Here is a 15,006-nt window from a genome sequence, read left to right on the forward strand (position 1 = left end):
AAGCTCCTTCGAGCTGCGCGCCTGGAGGCCCAGCAATCTGCGCCGGCGCCTACGGACATTCGATGCTGGGGAGGTCGAGGATGAAGATATCCAGGACATCTCAGAATCTAACCCTGCGTCGGAGGTCGAGGACGACTACGACGCTGAGGCCGAAGATTTCGGTGAAGTCGTCGAGGAGGTAGGGGACGACGACGGGGCGCTTGGGGCCATGGAGGATACCTCGGACGAGGAGCTTCCTCAAACAGACTCTGGGGCCGTTCCGATCGATAAGGCCCAGGTCGAGGGATCGTCTTCGGGCCTTACCCAAGACCTTGATGTGAGTTCCTCGGCCCCGCCTGCTAGCCTGGCCATGGACATTGGTACCGATTCACTCCCGGTAAAACAGAAACCAAAAGTGCAATCTACGGTCTCGACGCCACAGATATCGAAACCGAAAGTGCGCATCACATTGGTCGGATCAAAGTCTTCGGCGGCCTCGGCGCCGAAGAAACCTAAAATGGCCGTCGAGCTGAAGGGACACGTCAAAATGGCCGATCCGAAGACTGCTACGTCGAAGCCGAGAGTAAAGGGATCGGACGCGGCCGCATCGGCGCCGAAGACAGTCGACGCCGGCAAGGGTTGACTCGATCAGAAGACGGTCGACGACCCCAGAAGGTCTCTTACCGACCCGAAAAAACGTCCCGATGACCCGAAAGCCCTCTCTGCCCCGCTTCCACATAACAAGGTCAAGGGGGCTGCGACTAGTGTCGGCTCCGAAGGGGACCTTGAAGGAATCCACTCCGAAACCAACCTCTAAGGAGTCCGGCGAACCGGCACGCCCATCTGCCGCGTTCACAAAGAAGGTCACGGAGTCCCTGCAGCGCATAAGGGACGGCGCCGCAGCAGTCGAGCCTAGGGACCCTCCGCCGGCCAAGCCTCTGGAGAAACAGGCGAAGGCGCCAATCCTTTTCACCTTGCCGCCTAAGACGGCGCCGAAGGCTTTCGCTGCGAAGCCGGGGGCCGGCGTGCCCGAGAAGGTCTCTTCGACGCCGAAAGCATCGATGGTCGTCCATAGCCCTCAGCCTCGACAGCTTTCAGAAGAGGAGCGTCAAGAACATTTCATCGACGCCGACACCGGCAGGCTTTCCCTCCTGAAGCGGAAAATCACCCCAGAGCCACAATTGGAGTCCTACAAGATCCCACTAAAGCGGAAGATGGCCTCTGCTGGTTCTCCAGCCTTAGTGGAGCCCATTTCCCCAAAAGCTCAGGTGTTGCCCACCCACTCCGAGGTAGACCCTGGTGAGGGCGAGGGCGAGGACGAAGATGACTATAGCTATCCAGCCTACACAGATCCAGAAGATATGGCAGATCCCTGGTCTGGTGCTGGTGAGCCTGGGGATCCACATTCTGGGCAGGACCCTCCGCTTTTCTCCGCTAAAACTTCGCCCACTGAAGACTCTGCGGCTTTCAATGCCCTCATTGAGCGGGCAGCAGCCAATCACAACGTCCAGCTACATGCTGACCCTGTAGACATGGACTTCCTCTTTGACACCTTTTCTGTCTCTGAAAAGACTGTGAAAACTCTGCCAATGCTGAAGGGTGTTTTAAAGCACGCTGCTGAAGTCTTCAAAGAGCCCACCAGGGCGAGAGTCATCAACCCAAGGATCGACAAGAAGTATAAGGCAGCGCCTACAGATCCAACTTATATTAAGGGACAGTTGCCCCTGGACTCCCTGGTTGTCTCAAATGCCCGGAAGAGGGCCAACTCGCAGACTACGGGTGATGCTCCTCCCCCAGACAAAGAATCGAAAGTCTTTGAAGCTTCAGGGAAGAGAGTAGCAGCGCAGGCAGCCAACATATGGCGCATCTCAAACACACAGGCGCTCCTGGCGCGTTATGACAGGGCACACTATGATACCCTAGAGACCCTTTTGCAACACCTCCCCGATCAATATAAAGAAGGGGCTGAGATGCTGATACAGGAGGGGAAGCTCATCTCCAACGCTTCCATAAAGTGCGCTCTAGACGCGGCTGACACCGCCGCACGCGCCATTAACACTAGCGTTATGCTGCGCAGACATACCTGGCTAAGAATATCTGGGTTCAAACCGGACATTCAGACCACCATCTTGAACCAAACGGTCAACCCAGATCACCTGTTTGGCCCTGAGGTTGACACCACCCTGGAAAAGATGAAGAAGGACACCGACACTGCAAAATCCATGGGTGCCTTACAGTCCCAGCAGTTTCGGAGTGGGTCCTTTCATCGCTTCAATACCAGAGGCACCTCAAGGGGTCAAATTTCGCAGTCAGCGCAGTTCTACAAAGGCAACACCCAGACTACTTATGCCAACAAGAGTCGAGGTGGATACCGCGGCAACAGCGCCAAGGGCAGAGGACGTGGCAACAACAGCTCCAGGTCCTCTACCGCCAACAAACAGTGACGCATTGTCACTGCCCCCCGACCACACAACACTGGTCGGGGGGAGACTCCAGCAGTTCCTGCCCGTGTGGAAGTCCATCACCACGGACAGGTGGGTCAGAAAGCTTGTCCAATTTGGTTATTGTCTGGAGCTCACATCCACTCCACCCAACATACCCCCAAAAAACCGTCCTATGTCAGGAGAGCACTTGCACTTATTGCAGCAGGAGGTCACAGTCATGCTGCAAAAAGGGGCAATAGAGCTTGTGCCCATGCAGGAAAGAGGCACAGGAGTTTACTCCCTGTACTTCCTAATTCCAAAGAAGGACTGATACCTCAGGCCCATTCTGGATCTCAGGCCCCTCAACTTTTACATCCTGTCCGAGCATTTCCACATGCTGACGTTGCAGCAGGTTCTCCCACTGCTCCAACAGGGGGACTTTCTGGCAACTTTGGACCTGAAGGATGCGTACTTCCACATTCCGCTACATCCTTAACACAGAAAATACCTCAGGTTCACCATCCAAAACCAGCACTACCAGTTCAGGGTTTTGCCTTTCGGGGTCACCACGGCACCCAGGGTATTCACAAAGTGTCTGGCGACGGTGGCGGCACATCTACGACGTCACAACATCCACGTCTATCCCTATCTGGACGACTGGCTCATCCAAGCAAAGTCAGCCCAGCAGTGTGCCGACCACGTGTCCCACACCATTCACTTCCTGCACGATTCTCACTGAATTACCCGAAGTCCCACCTCCAGCCCGCCCACATACGGCAATATCTGGGTGCGACCATAGACACCCTGGCGGCCACAGCCCAGCCAAATTCAGTGAGAGTCAGCAGCATTCAGTCGCTAATCCAAAAATTCAGACCTCAACACTCGCTTCCAGCAAGAGTGTTCATGCAGTTGATAGGCATGATGGCCCCCTGCATCTCCATTGGCGCGCACGCGAGACTACATATGCGTCCGCTTCAGGAGTGCTTGGCACGTCAGTGGACTCAGGCTCACAACCAGTTGAAAGACCTAGTGTTGGTGAGCGGTCGGGCATACAACTCTCTGCATTGGTGGAATCCACGAAACCTTTGCATGGGCCGACCGTTCCAGGAGCCTGTGCCACAGATTATCCTGACTATGGATGCTTCTCTCCAGGGATGGGGAGCGCATGTACTCCAATACACTGTGCAGGGACTATGGACGCAGCAACAGGGGAAGATGCACAACAATGTTCTAGAACTGATGGCGATCTTCATGGCATTAAAAGCATTCAAAGTACACCTATGCAACAAGGTCGTGTTGATTCGGATGGACAACATGACAGCAATGTACTACATTCAAAAGCAAGGAGGCACACACTCTCCGCAGCTGTCTCATCTGGCTCAGAGCATGTGGAAGTGGGCCATTCAGAGGAACATTTTCCTCATGGCAGAGCATCTCCCGGGCAAAGACAATCAGATGGCGGACCTGCTCTGCAGGTACAGCCACCAGATGCACGAGTGGGAAATACATCCATCAGTACTCCAACCGTACTTCCAAAGGTGAGGTCATCCACAGATAGACCTGTTCGCCACAAGGGAGAACGCAAAATGCCAAAGCTTCGCCACCAGGTTCCCACACCCACAGTCGCAGGGCAATGCGATATGGATGAACTGGTCAGGCAGATTCGCGTACGCTTTTCCCCCAGCACCTCTGATACCGCTGGTGGCACGCAAGCTCAGGCAGCACTCAATGACTCTCATCCTGGTTGCTCCAACGTGGGCTCGCCAACCATGGTACACCACGTTTCTCGAACTGTCCGTGGTACCGCATCAAAGGCTACATCTCACACCCAGCCTTCTGACGCAGAGCCATGGCGACATTCAGCACCCAGATCCGCAACAGCTCAACCTGGCGATCAGGCTCCTGAAGTCCTAGAGTTTGGCTACCTAAACTTACCTCCCGACTGTATGGACATCATTCGGGAGGCAAGGAAGCCCACTACTAGAGCCTGCTATGCGGCGAAATGGAAGCGGTTTGTCATTTATTGTGCAGACCACAACATTAACCCGCTGGATGCTTCTATTCAGAACATCATCTGTTACCTTTTCCATCTGTACAAGTGTAATCTGGCCTATGCTTCCATTCGCATTCATCTGTCTGCAATGGCCGCTTATCTCCAAAATAGGCAGCACCTCTCGCTCTTCAGGGTGCCTGCCATCAAGGCTTTTTTAGAAGGCCTCAAACGAGTCATTCCGCCACGGACTCCACCAGCTCCTGAATGGAACCTCAATGTGGTCCTTACCAGGCTGATGGGTCCTCCCTTTGAACCACTGCATTCCTGCGAGATTCAGTTCTTGACATGGAAAGTGGCTTTCCTCATAGCAATTACATCGCTACAGAGGGTTAGTGAATTGCAGGCCCTCACAATACAAGAGCCATTTATCCAAATTCATTCCAACAGGGTGGTGCTCCGCACTAACCCTAAGTTTCTGCCCAAGGTTGTGTCTCAGTTCCACATCAACCAAACTATCGAATTACCTGTTTTCTTTCAAAATCCTGAGTCACTGGGGGGGCGTGGCTAGCAGCCAAACATGGCGGCCGCTTAGTGTGAGAGCTCCCGAAGGCACTGCAGCCTTTCTATAAATCCGTCACACTTATCCGCCTTTTAGCACGCCTGAAGCGGCAGCGCTCGGGTCCGGGACACAAGCGGTGTCACCGGTCCAAGTTTCGAAGCAATCGAAGCACCGGAGCCAGAGCTGCACCGTGTGGAAAGTTGGGGCCTACATCCGAGAGTGAAGCACCGGCCTCGAGTAAGATCCGGACCCCGGCGGCAGTGCGTCAGAGCCGGCCCGAAAAGCGAACACACCTCGGAATCTCACGGGGAGACCAACACTCGGTTCCTGCTGCTGGCGGAGTCCTCCGGAGGCACTCAGGCTGCCACGAACCCTGAGCGAGACCTGCATAGTAAGACGGTCAGTGTAACCCAGACGTGGACGGAACAACGCGGGGCCGATACCATACAACGACCTCCCCCCTTCCCCCCCCAAGGAGAACGTACCTGGCGCAGTGGCACTGCGGGGGTAAGGGGACTCGCTGCGGGGGAGCGAGGAGGCAGTGGGCTCACGCGCTGCGCCGGAGCAGAGGCCGGGTGGAAGGTACCCCGGGGAATCGGCGCAACACCGGCCAAACACGCGGGGCCACGGGGGGACCCCCAGGCCCGCCACCAGCAGCGTTGAGACAGTGGAAGTGCCACACCAAACAGTAACCGGTCCAGTGCACGAGACCCGGGGCAGTTGAGGCCATCGAGGGGGGATACACGGTGCCCACTCAGTTCTGCAAGGAGGCCACTAAAAGCCGCGTCACGGCACACATCAGTGGCCCCCTAGGCTCTCACACCAACGTCCAGTGAGACCCACTGCGACCTGGCTGATTCCGCCTATCTAACACCTCCATTGACCTGACGGCAGCGATCAACGGGGGCGCTTCTCTGGCGCTCGCAGGATCCAGCATCATGGCAGGAAAAGGCCTTAGGAGCGGATCCACGCAGGCCAAACTAGATAAATTCGCATACGGACACCAAGGCCAACAGCAGACCACAGGGAGGGCCTCCGCAGGCCATGCCCAAGAAACAGAAAAGACGACGAAAATCACACTAGAAGATATCATGAAGACGCTCACGGAAGTTAAAACCACAGTGGGCGCCATCTCCTCAGAAGTATCTCTGCTACGAGCGGACTTTCACAAAATGGCGGAGAGGGTGTCGCAGGTGGAGGTGGTCACTAAGTCGCTCGTAGAGGACACCTCGGAGCTCCAACTGGCCATGGAAAAGATGCAGAAGGTTACCAAACTCCTCCATGACAAGCTGGACGACCAGGAAGGGCGTTCACGCCGCAACAACGTCCGCATACTGGGCCTTCCCGAGACGGAAGGGAAGGGGGCCATGGACCTATATGTGGAGGACCTCGTCAAAAACAAGCTCCAGCCCAAGGGCCTGTCACATTTCTTTTCGGTGGAGAGGGCGCACAGGGTCCCGGGGGGCCCGCCGAAGCCGGGGGCGGCTCCAAGACCGGTGCTAGCCCGGCTCTTCAACTTCAGGGACAGGGACGCAATATTACAAGCAGCGAGGAGTTCACCACCGGTACGGATCCAGAACGCAACCTTGGCGTTCTTCCCGGACTACACAGCAGAGGTGGCCAGGCGACGCAAGTCCTTCACGGAGGTTAAGAAAGCATTGCGCGACAGAGAACTGCCGTATTCCATGATGTTCCCAGCCAAGCTGCGAATAGTAGCCGAGGGAAAGACCTGGTTTTTCGACACTCCAGAAGTTGCCCAAGAATGGCTAGAGGGCTGGCGACCAGCGGGACGACGGCAACGCTCACAGCAGGACCGGCAGCGACACCATACTGACCGGACACCATCCAGCCAGTCCTCCCTTCGACCACACCAGGGAGACGGAACAGAAGTAGAATCGGACCTCGAGAGAGATCCACTGGACTCTGGACAAGTGGCTCCGGTGTGACATTTCACTGATTTACTTTTTCAGGACTGTGTGGGCCGCGGAACCGTGGCTCGAGCGTAGCTGAGTAGGGCGGGCACAGGCAGTGCCCGAAGGGGACTCACCAACCCTACGAGCAAGTAAGATGTTAAGGGGTGGGTTGAAGCACTCTGCACAGTTGGGGAAGCGGGCGGGGGTTTGTCCGTGGAGCAGGGTAGCAGGGAGGGGGGACGGGTTTGAAGTTTATTTGTTGAAATGTTCACTATTGTTTGTAGTCATCGCTCACCACAGCACTGTCACCCTAATGTTAACACGTCTCCTACACAGCGCGACGTCAGTCGACGCACGGCCTATGCCGCAGCACACGTTGTGTGCAGGACCACTACAACAGCCTAATGGCCAGGCCACCTAATCACACACCCGCCGGGGGCCCCTCCGAAGCCGGAAAGGTTCCCCCATTACGTATACTGACATGGAATGTCCGGGGCCTGGGGGACAAAATCAAGAGAGGCTTGGTCCTCCAAGCAGTGAAGAGGCAGAACCCGGATGTGGTCCTCCTACAGGAAACCCACCTCACGGGATCCACTTGCAAGGCCCTAGATAGAAGGGGGTACAAAATGATAGTCCACGCCGACTTCACTACTGGCTCCAGGGGAACAGGCATACTGGTAAAAAGATCTTCCCCCCTTATGGTCTCCAGCCACGTGGCAGACGACCAGGGTCGCTACGCCGCGATACACGGCCAGTGGGAGGGCAGGGCCCTGAATGTGATCTCAGTGTATATTCCCCCAGCCCTACACTCGGTGGCCTTACCAGCCCTAGGCAAATTCCTTCTTGGTCTCCCTGATGGCGATATGATTGTAGGGGGGGACTTTAACGCAGTCATGGACCCGCTTCAGGACACTTTCCCTACCAGAGCCAGACCACGGGGTGCTACACCACTGTCAGACTTTGCGGAGGCCCTAGGCCTTACAGACTTAGGGCGGGCAATACACGCAGATGCCACCCCCTACACATACTACTCAGCGGTGCATAACAGCCTATCCCGTATAGATTACTTCATGTCACTGGGAATGGGACTAGATATGGTGGAGAGGGTGGACACGCTGCCTAGGGGGATCTCGGACCACTCTCCAATCATCTTATCGCTGACCACCGGAGGGAAACGAAATGCCCGACTGTACCCAATCTACCCCAATTTCCTAAAAATCCCCAAGATTCGAAAGAAATTAAAACTGGCAACGTCACTATATTTTGCTGAAAACACGGGCACAGTGAAGTCGGCCTCCACCCTATGGGAGGCGTACAAAACTGTCCTCAGGGGGGCGGCTATTGCGGCTATCACGGGGCACAAGCGGGACTCACGTAAGGAACTCACAGACCTAGAACTTGCACTAGACACGGCTAACGACGCACATATGACGAACCCCTCCCAGACCACAACGCACACACTCATGCTCAGGCAACAGCAGTACCTAGCCCACCTCAAAACCACAGAGAAGGGATACATCGCAAACACTCGGCACAGGATCTATGATGTGGGCGACAAAGCGGGACGAATGTTAGCGTGGCTGGACAAGAGAGGAAATGGAGCAAAGGGGATACATAGGCTGGACACGAGAGATGGGCGGACACTGATACACCCGGAGGACATAGTAGGCGAACTAGCCCGACACTATCAAGAAATCTATACGCCGGAGAGGAGGGTCACACAACACATGGCAGCGGCAACGCTAGCAGACATTACCATCCCTAGCATTACGCAGGAAGATAGGGACTCCCTAGAACTAGACCCGACGGGGGAAGAAATACAACTAGCGATCATGGCTTTACAGTCGGGTAAAGCACTGGGCCCTAATGGGATACCGATAGAATGGTATAAGTCCGCGGCTGCAGACCTCAGTGCCCCACTGCTAGACATGTACTTGGAGAGTAGGGAAAAACTAGAGCTGCCACTGGATCAGCGCACGGCCACGATCGTAGCAATACCCAAACCCGGGAAACCACCGACAGAATGCACATCATACCGTCCGATCTCCTTGCTAAACATCGAAGCCAAAATACTGGCTAAACTTCTGGCCACCCGATTGCTGCCCCACCTACATACCCTAATCCACCCTGACCAGTCGGGCTTCATGCCCCACCGGAGCACGGCGTTGAATCTTCGACGAGTCCATGGGGTGATGGCCCGTGCGCACCTCCTTAAGGAACAGGCAGTGATCCTCTCCCTCGACGCCAAAATGGCGTTCGATTTAGTAGAGTGGGAATACCTCTTCACGGTTCTGGAGCGCATGGGCTTTGGGCCGAAATACATACGGTGGGTACGACTGCTCTACACAAACCCCGTGGCGCAAGTGGTGGCCAACGGCCACACATCGCCGAGATTCCCACTAGGCAGGGGGACCAGACAGGGCTGCCCCCTGTCCCCCCTGCTCTTCGCACTGGTACTTGAGCCCTTGGCCATACAAATCAGATCGACAACTCTGTTCGCGGGCATCAGATGGGAGGAGGGATGGGAGGACAAAATCTCGCTATATGCGGACGATATGCTTATATATATGACCGCGCCCGAGACGGGCATCCCTGCCCTACTGGACCTTTGTGACGCGCATGGGCGCACATCGGGATACACACTCAACAGGTCGAAATCCACCATATACACTTTAAAAGGCCCGGGGCCAAGCCTACAGGACACCTGCCCATTGCTTAAAACAACGGCCTCTTTCAAGTACCTAGGCATTGTTGTCGCGAGTGGTGAAGCGGCCTTTTTTGTGAACAACCTGAAACCACCCATAGACCGCCTGCGCGCAGACGTTAGGCACTGGGCAGCCCTCCCTCTGACCCTGTTAGGCAGAGCGGCATTGTACAAGATGATGGCCCTCCCTAGACTCCTTTACGTGCTGGAAAATACTCCTCACCTGGTACCACAGCGTTACTTCCAGCAGATTGTGGCACTGGTCACGATCCTGCTATGGGACACGGGCCCGGCACGCATAGCATACGACAAGCTAGTGAAGAGCTGGTACGAAGGAGGCATAGCACTCCCCAACATCCAGCTGTATTACTGGGCGGCCCAACTTAAGATTATAAACTACTGGATCCACGCCCCGAAGGACGACCCGGCATACCGGGCAGACTGGTCGCAACTCGGGACAGTCTGCATGCTGTCCGTGCTGTACAATAGGTCGCAACTGAAAGACCTGATCGGTCCGACCAAACACACGGCGGCGTTGTGGCACATGGCGCAGGCCCGTCTGGGGTGGGCGGGCCGACTCACTAAAATGACCCCCCCTGTGGGACACGAAAGCGTTGGGGAACCTAAGAGGATGTAAGGGGTTTGAAAGGTGGGACACAATAGGCATATCTACGATAGGGGACATATGGGACACTGACACGGTATTACCATTTCCGCACTTACAGCAGCAGTACAACCTCGGTCCCACAGAAACATTTAGGTATGTCCAAATTAGACATGCGTTACTGCGGGCAATCCCGGCCGACACCACATTACCAGACTCCTCTCCTCTGGAAGATAGACTGCTAACTGAATACATGCTCCAGAGCGCCACATCCCTTACATACAAAAAGTTGATCAACAACCTCAAAGACCCGACTTTGAAGCTTAAAGGGAAATGGGAGGAGGAACTAGGAGAGACAGACGAATTCGAATGGAATGAGGCCCTGGCATCCCCGAAGGAGGTGGGAATCTCTAGTAAGCTCAGGCTAGTACAGCTTAAAATCCTTCACCGTATCTATTACACCAGGACACTGCTGCACAAAATACAGAGAGCACCACACCCCTTCTGTCTGCGAGGTTGCGGGGAGGAAGGGACACTACTACACACGCTGTGGGAATGCCCGCAAATACGCGAATTTTGGAAACAGGTGCTCCGATCCATCTCCCAGGCCCTCAAACTCTCCATCCTGCCCGAACCACGCAAATGCCTTCTTAACATCTGGGACCCGAATGACCTGGGTAGATATGAACTGATTTGGGCGTCACTGGCGTTGACAGTGGCGAAACGGGATATAGCGCAGAAATGGGGGGCGCCAGAAGTCCCCACCGCCAACAGGTGGGCCAAGAACATGGACATCATAATGGTGACTGAGAGAGCGGTGTATGTGCTACGAGCGGCACCCAGGAAATGGAACAAGGTATGGGCGGCATGGAACACATACAGAGGGGAACTGTGTGAGCCCTTGCCAGAGGGGGAGGAATCTGACTCCGAAGGGGAGGAGGAGTAACTGGCCAGATGCGGAGAGAGAGACCTGGACATATGACATGGCTGACTGCGTGATGATGTGCTGGCCATTCAATACACTCAGGACAACAGCGCAGGGTGTTACGTGCTGTAGGAGAAAGTCCGAGGGAGGCGATGACATGTACTGGGGGGGTTTGTTGGGTAGTTAGTTTATTTGGGTAATTTGGAAGGAAATGTCACCGTTACTAAGCTTGAGGGGAAGGGTACCGAGGGAACACGTTATGAGTCCGAATGACATATGTTGAAAGCCTGTAGGAGACCCATGATACAGCAGGACCTATGTATTGACTGCGAAAAGGTAGCCAATGTATTACTGCACAGGCGACTTGTATGGTACGTACTTATACAGATTGGATGTATGCAATTGTTTAACCAATATTCCTTCCTGCCAATAAAGTTTTAAAAAAAAAAAAATCCTGAGTCACTGGCGGAGCGCATGCTCCACACCCTTGACGTTAAACGGGCCCTAATGTATTACATTGATAGGACCAAGGATTTTAGAAAAACTAAGCAACTCTTTGTCGCCTTTGCGCCTCAGCACAAAGGTAACCCTATTTCCAAGGCTGGTAATGCTAGGTGGATCGTTAGATGTATCCAAATCTGCTATGTTAAAGCAAAGCGCACTCTTACCATTCCGCCGAGAGCCCACTCCACCAGAAAGTTGGGGGCCTCTATGGCATTCCTTGGAAACATTCCTTTGGAGGACATATGTAGAGCAGCCACATGGTCTACCACACACACATTTACTAAACATTACTGTGTTGATGTGCACTCCAAACAGCAGGCAGCTGTAGGGCAGGCTGTTCTCAAAACACTTTTTCAAACTGCTGCAGCTGGCACGGGCGGCCGCCGCTAATGGAGGGACTGCTCTGTATTCTATGCACAGACCTGAATTCAGCAGCCCACATGCCTTGAACCGAATATGCTACTTACCAGTATGCATCTGTTCTTGGCATGTAGGGCTGCTGACATTCATATCGCCTGCCCTCCTCCCCGGCGCCTGTAGCAGCTGCAGTATTCGCATGTAATCATAGCATGGTCATCATTCACTGAGTTTCACTCCATCTTGGCCACAATGGCTAAAAACAATCTGGGGATGGAGTCGATGCCCATGCGCACTGTAGTCCAGGGGAGGAGCCACCTATCTCGTGATACTTCGAAGACTCTTCCAGGACAACAATGTGCAATCATCCGGACCCAACACTAGGCGGCGATCTATGCACAGATATGAATGTCAGCAGCCCTACATGCCAAGAACAGATGCATACTGGTAAGTAGCATATTGGTTATAGGCATAAGAGAAAGTTTCTGGTATAAAAACTGCAACAATTAAATCTTTTTTGACAAACAGTACAAAACGTTTCCTTTATTTGCAGTTTGTATATAAATAGATTTTAAAAAAAACACCATTCCAAAGGCGCTTATTTCTTTTCTCAAGTAGCCCAATCTCAACATGTTCACTGTAAATCAATCCTAGGAATACACATGCAAGCAAAATACCTTGGGGCTAAACACAATCTTGAGTGTTATTTAATACTAAGCCTTAGCAAAGCATGCTAAATAAGTAGTATTTTGAGCAATCTAAGAGTTTGCATTATTTTTTGCATAAATCATTACCCACCACTAAATGTTAATTCACACAAGTAAACCACATAAATTAAATTAACATTCATTACCATTGGTTTTATTGTGGTTTGAATATTCCAGTTAAATTCAGTTTCAGTCTCTAGCATAAACAAATCCATCATCATGTACACACATGAAAGTCCTGTTTCTAACAGTCTCCTGTTACTGTATCTCTATCCTCTCTGTTAATTAGATATGCTATTTCCCACGAGTGGCATCATTAAAAAAAATTATCTGACTACCTTTGTTACGTTTAACGCAAATGAAGAAATCCTGATTTACCCTACCTGTCACTCTTTCGAAGGCACTTATGGGTTCACTGCTTTCATAAATTAACTGATGGCATTTTTTGTTAAAGGCCTATATTCTCCCCCTGCGTATGGTGTCCACATTTCCCTAAGGATTTTTTTAGTTTATTATTAACTTTGTTCATCCACCTCTGCTCCTTCCTGGAAAGCTGGGTCTAAGAAGAGGGGTAGTCAAAACACGTTTTCCACTTTGAATTTTCCATAGGAAACTTGGACAGAGCCAAAACAGATGAATGGAATTACACCAAATTTGGCTGAAAGCTAAATATTGGTCTAGAAAGTGTGCATTTTGTAATTTGGCATAAATCCATTCAGTAGTTCTTGAGAAATTAAGGTTCAGTATTTATGTATATATCCAGCTGCGGAGGATTCGCTTTCCCAACAGATCTTAAGATAAGATATGATTGGCTGCCATCACATCAACAAAGATATGATGGTGGCCATTTTAGGACTCCAGTACTCTGCCCTTAGTCCTGAAAAAAGGTTTAAAAACACATCTAAGGGGGACAGGGTAGGGATACCCTGCCCCACTCCCACGAAGGCATGGTGAGCAGGGTCCCTTTTGTACAAAAGTCCTATTTTTTTTTATTGACTGCAAATTTTGGGAGGATCTGCTGTTAGATTTTCTTTTATTAAGAAGGCGGGCTACCTCCTTCTAAAAAAAAATAAGGGGGCAGGGTGGCCCAGGGCCTGAGTGGGGTTTGGCGCAACATCTTTGTATTTTCATGGGGAGGAGGGTGTGCATCCTCCTTCTCCAAGCCTTTTCTGTTCCCTGGGGACCCATCCTCAGTGGAAGATAATGCTATTTAGGAGATTTGGCTCTTAGTTCCCCTTCCCAAGCCTCAGTAAGGCCCGGGGGACCCCATGGAATGGGGCCACTTGCAGCTAGTTGGTGGGGCCCAGGGGTTTCCCCCGTGCACCCAACCACAATTAAAGATGTGGGTGTCCCAAGTGGCACTGGGACACCGACAAACTAATAAGAAAAATGAATGACGCCGCTCTTTAATTATTCACTGCTGCTGGACACGAGTGCCCAATAATGCCTTTCATTGGCAACTTTATGTACATTGGGCTACATGGTTGTGCTTCAATCTGGGCACGGGTACCACCAGCATTTTGTTTCTTTTAAGTGTTGTGTGGGGCTTCAGCAAGTGCTGCAACCCCCCCCCCCCCCACACACACACACACACACACAAATACTTAAAAAGAATTAACACTATTTTTCAGGGCTAGATCAAATATGACCCCAGGAAAGTTATGAATATTTTTAAGCATTCACTGAGCTGGTGCATTTGCTCATCATCTTGGGAATGCAGGGACCCCTTGTGGCTGGCTTTATGGCTGCATTATATCTCCTGGGGAGTGTAAAAGATTGACATGTTTAACGTTTTGACTAGAAATGCTGTATTGAAAAGTTTATTGATAAAACCAATAGGCCTGCCTTTTTATATTGACAGTAACTTAAATTAAAAGCCCTAGAATGCACTGAAAAAACAAAGGTAAAAGTGATTTGATAGGTGAAAATATCAGTTAAAATATACCACTTTAAACGCACACAAAAACTGAAATTCACCAGTTATCTGAAGTAATTATAACTTGCATGGTGAGGGTGCATGTTATATTTACGTTGGGGCACAAGTTAAAGTTACTTGAAATAACTAAAACTGGTGAATTTCAGTGTTTTTGTTTTCTTCAATTTAAAATTGTATATTTTAATTGACATTTTCAGCTAACGTCACTTTAATCTTTCTTTTTTTCTAGTGAATATATGTCTGTGAGTATATCTGTATACCTATATACATATATCTATAAATACATAAATATATATATATCTGGGTCTGGTGGCTTAGTGAACTAATGTATCCACTGTACAGGCCTGTGTTTGATGTCATGGTCACAGGTTCATATCCCAGCAGATCCACTCAGTCATTCAT

General features: G+C 51.9%; 1 protein-coding gene across 6 annotated transcripts in view; it reads left to right on the forward strand.

Annotated features, from left to right (window-relative positions):
* Nucleotides 1-15,006, forward strand: part of BRD4 (bromodomain containing 4) — a 1,320,550-nt gene that overhangs the window by 1,115,442 nt on the left and 190,102 nt on the right. The gene's annotated exons all lie outside the window — the stretch shown is intronic.

Source organism: Lissotriton vulgaris, chromosome 1_1 (genome assembly GCF_964263255.1).
Source record: "Lissotriton vulgaris chromosome 1_1, aLisVul1.2, whole genome shotgun sequence".
NCBI lineage: Eukaryota > Metazoa > Chordata > Amphibia > Caudata > Salamandridae > Lissotriton > Lissotriton vulgaris.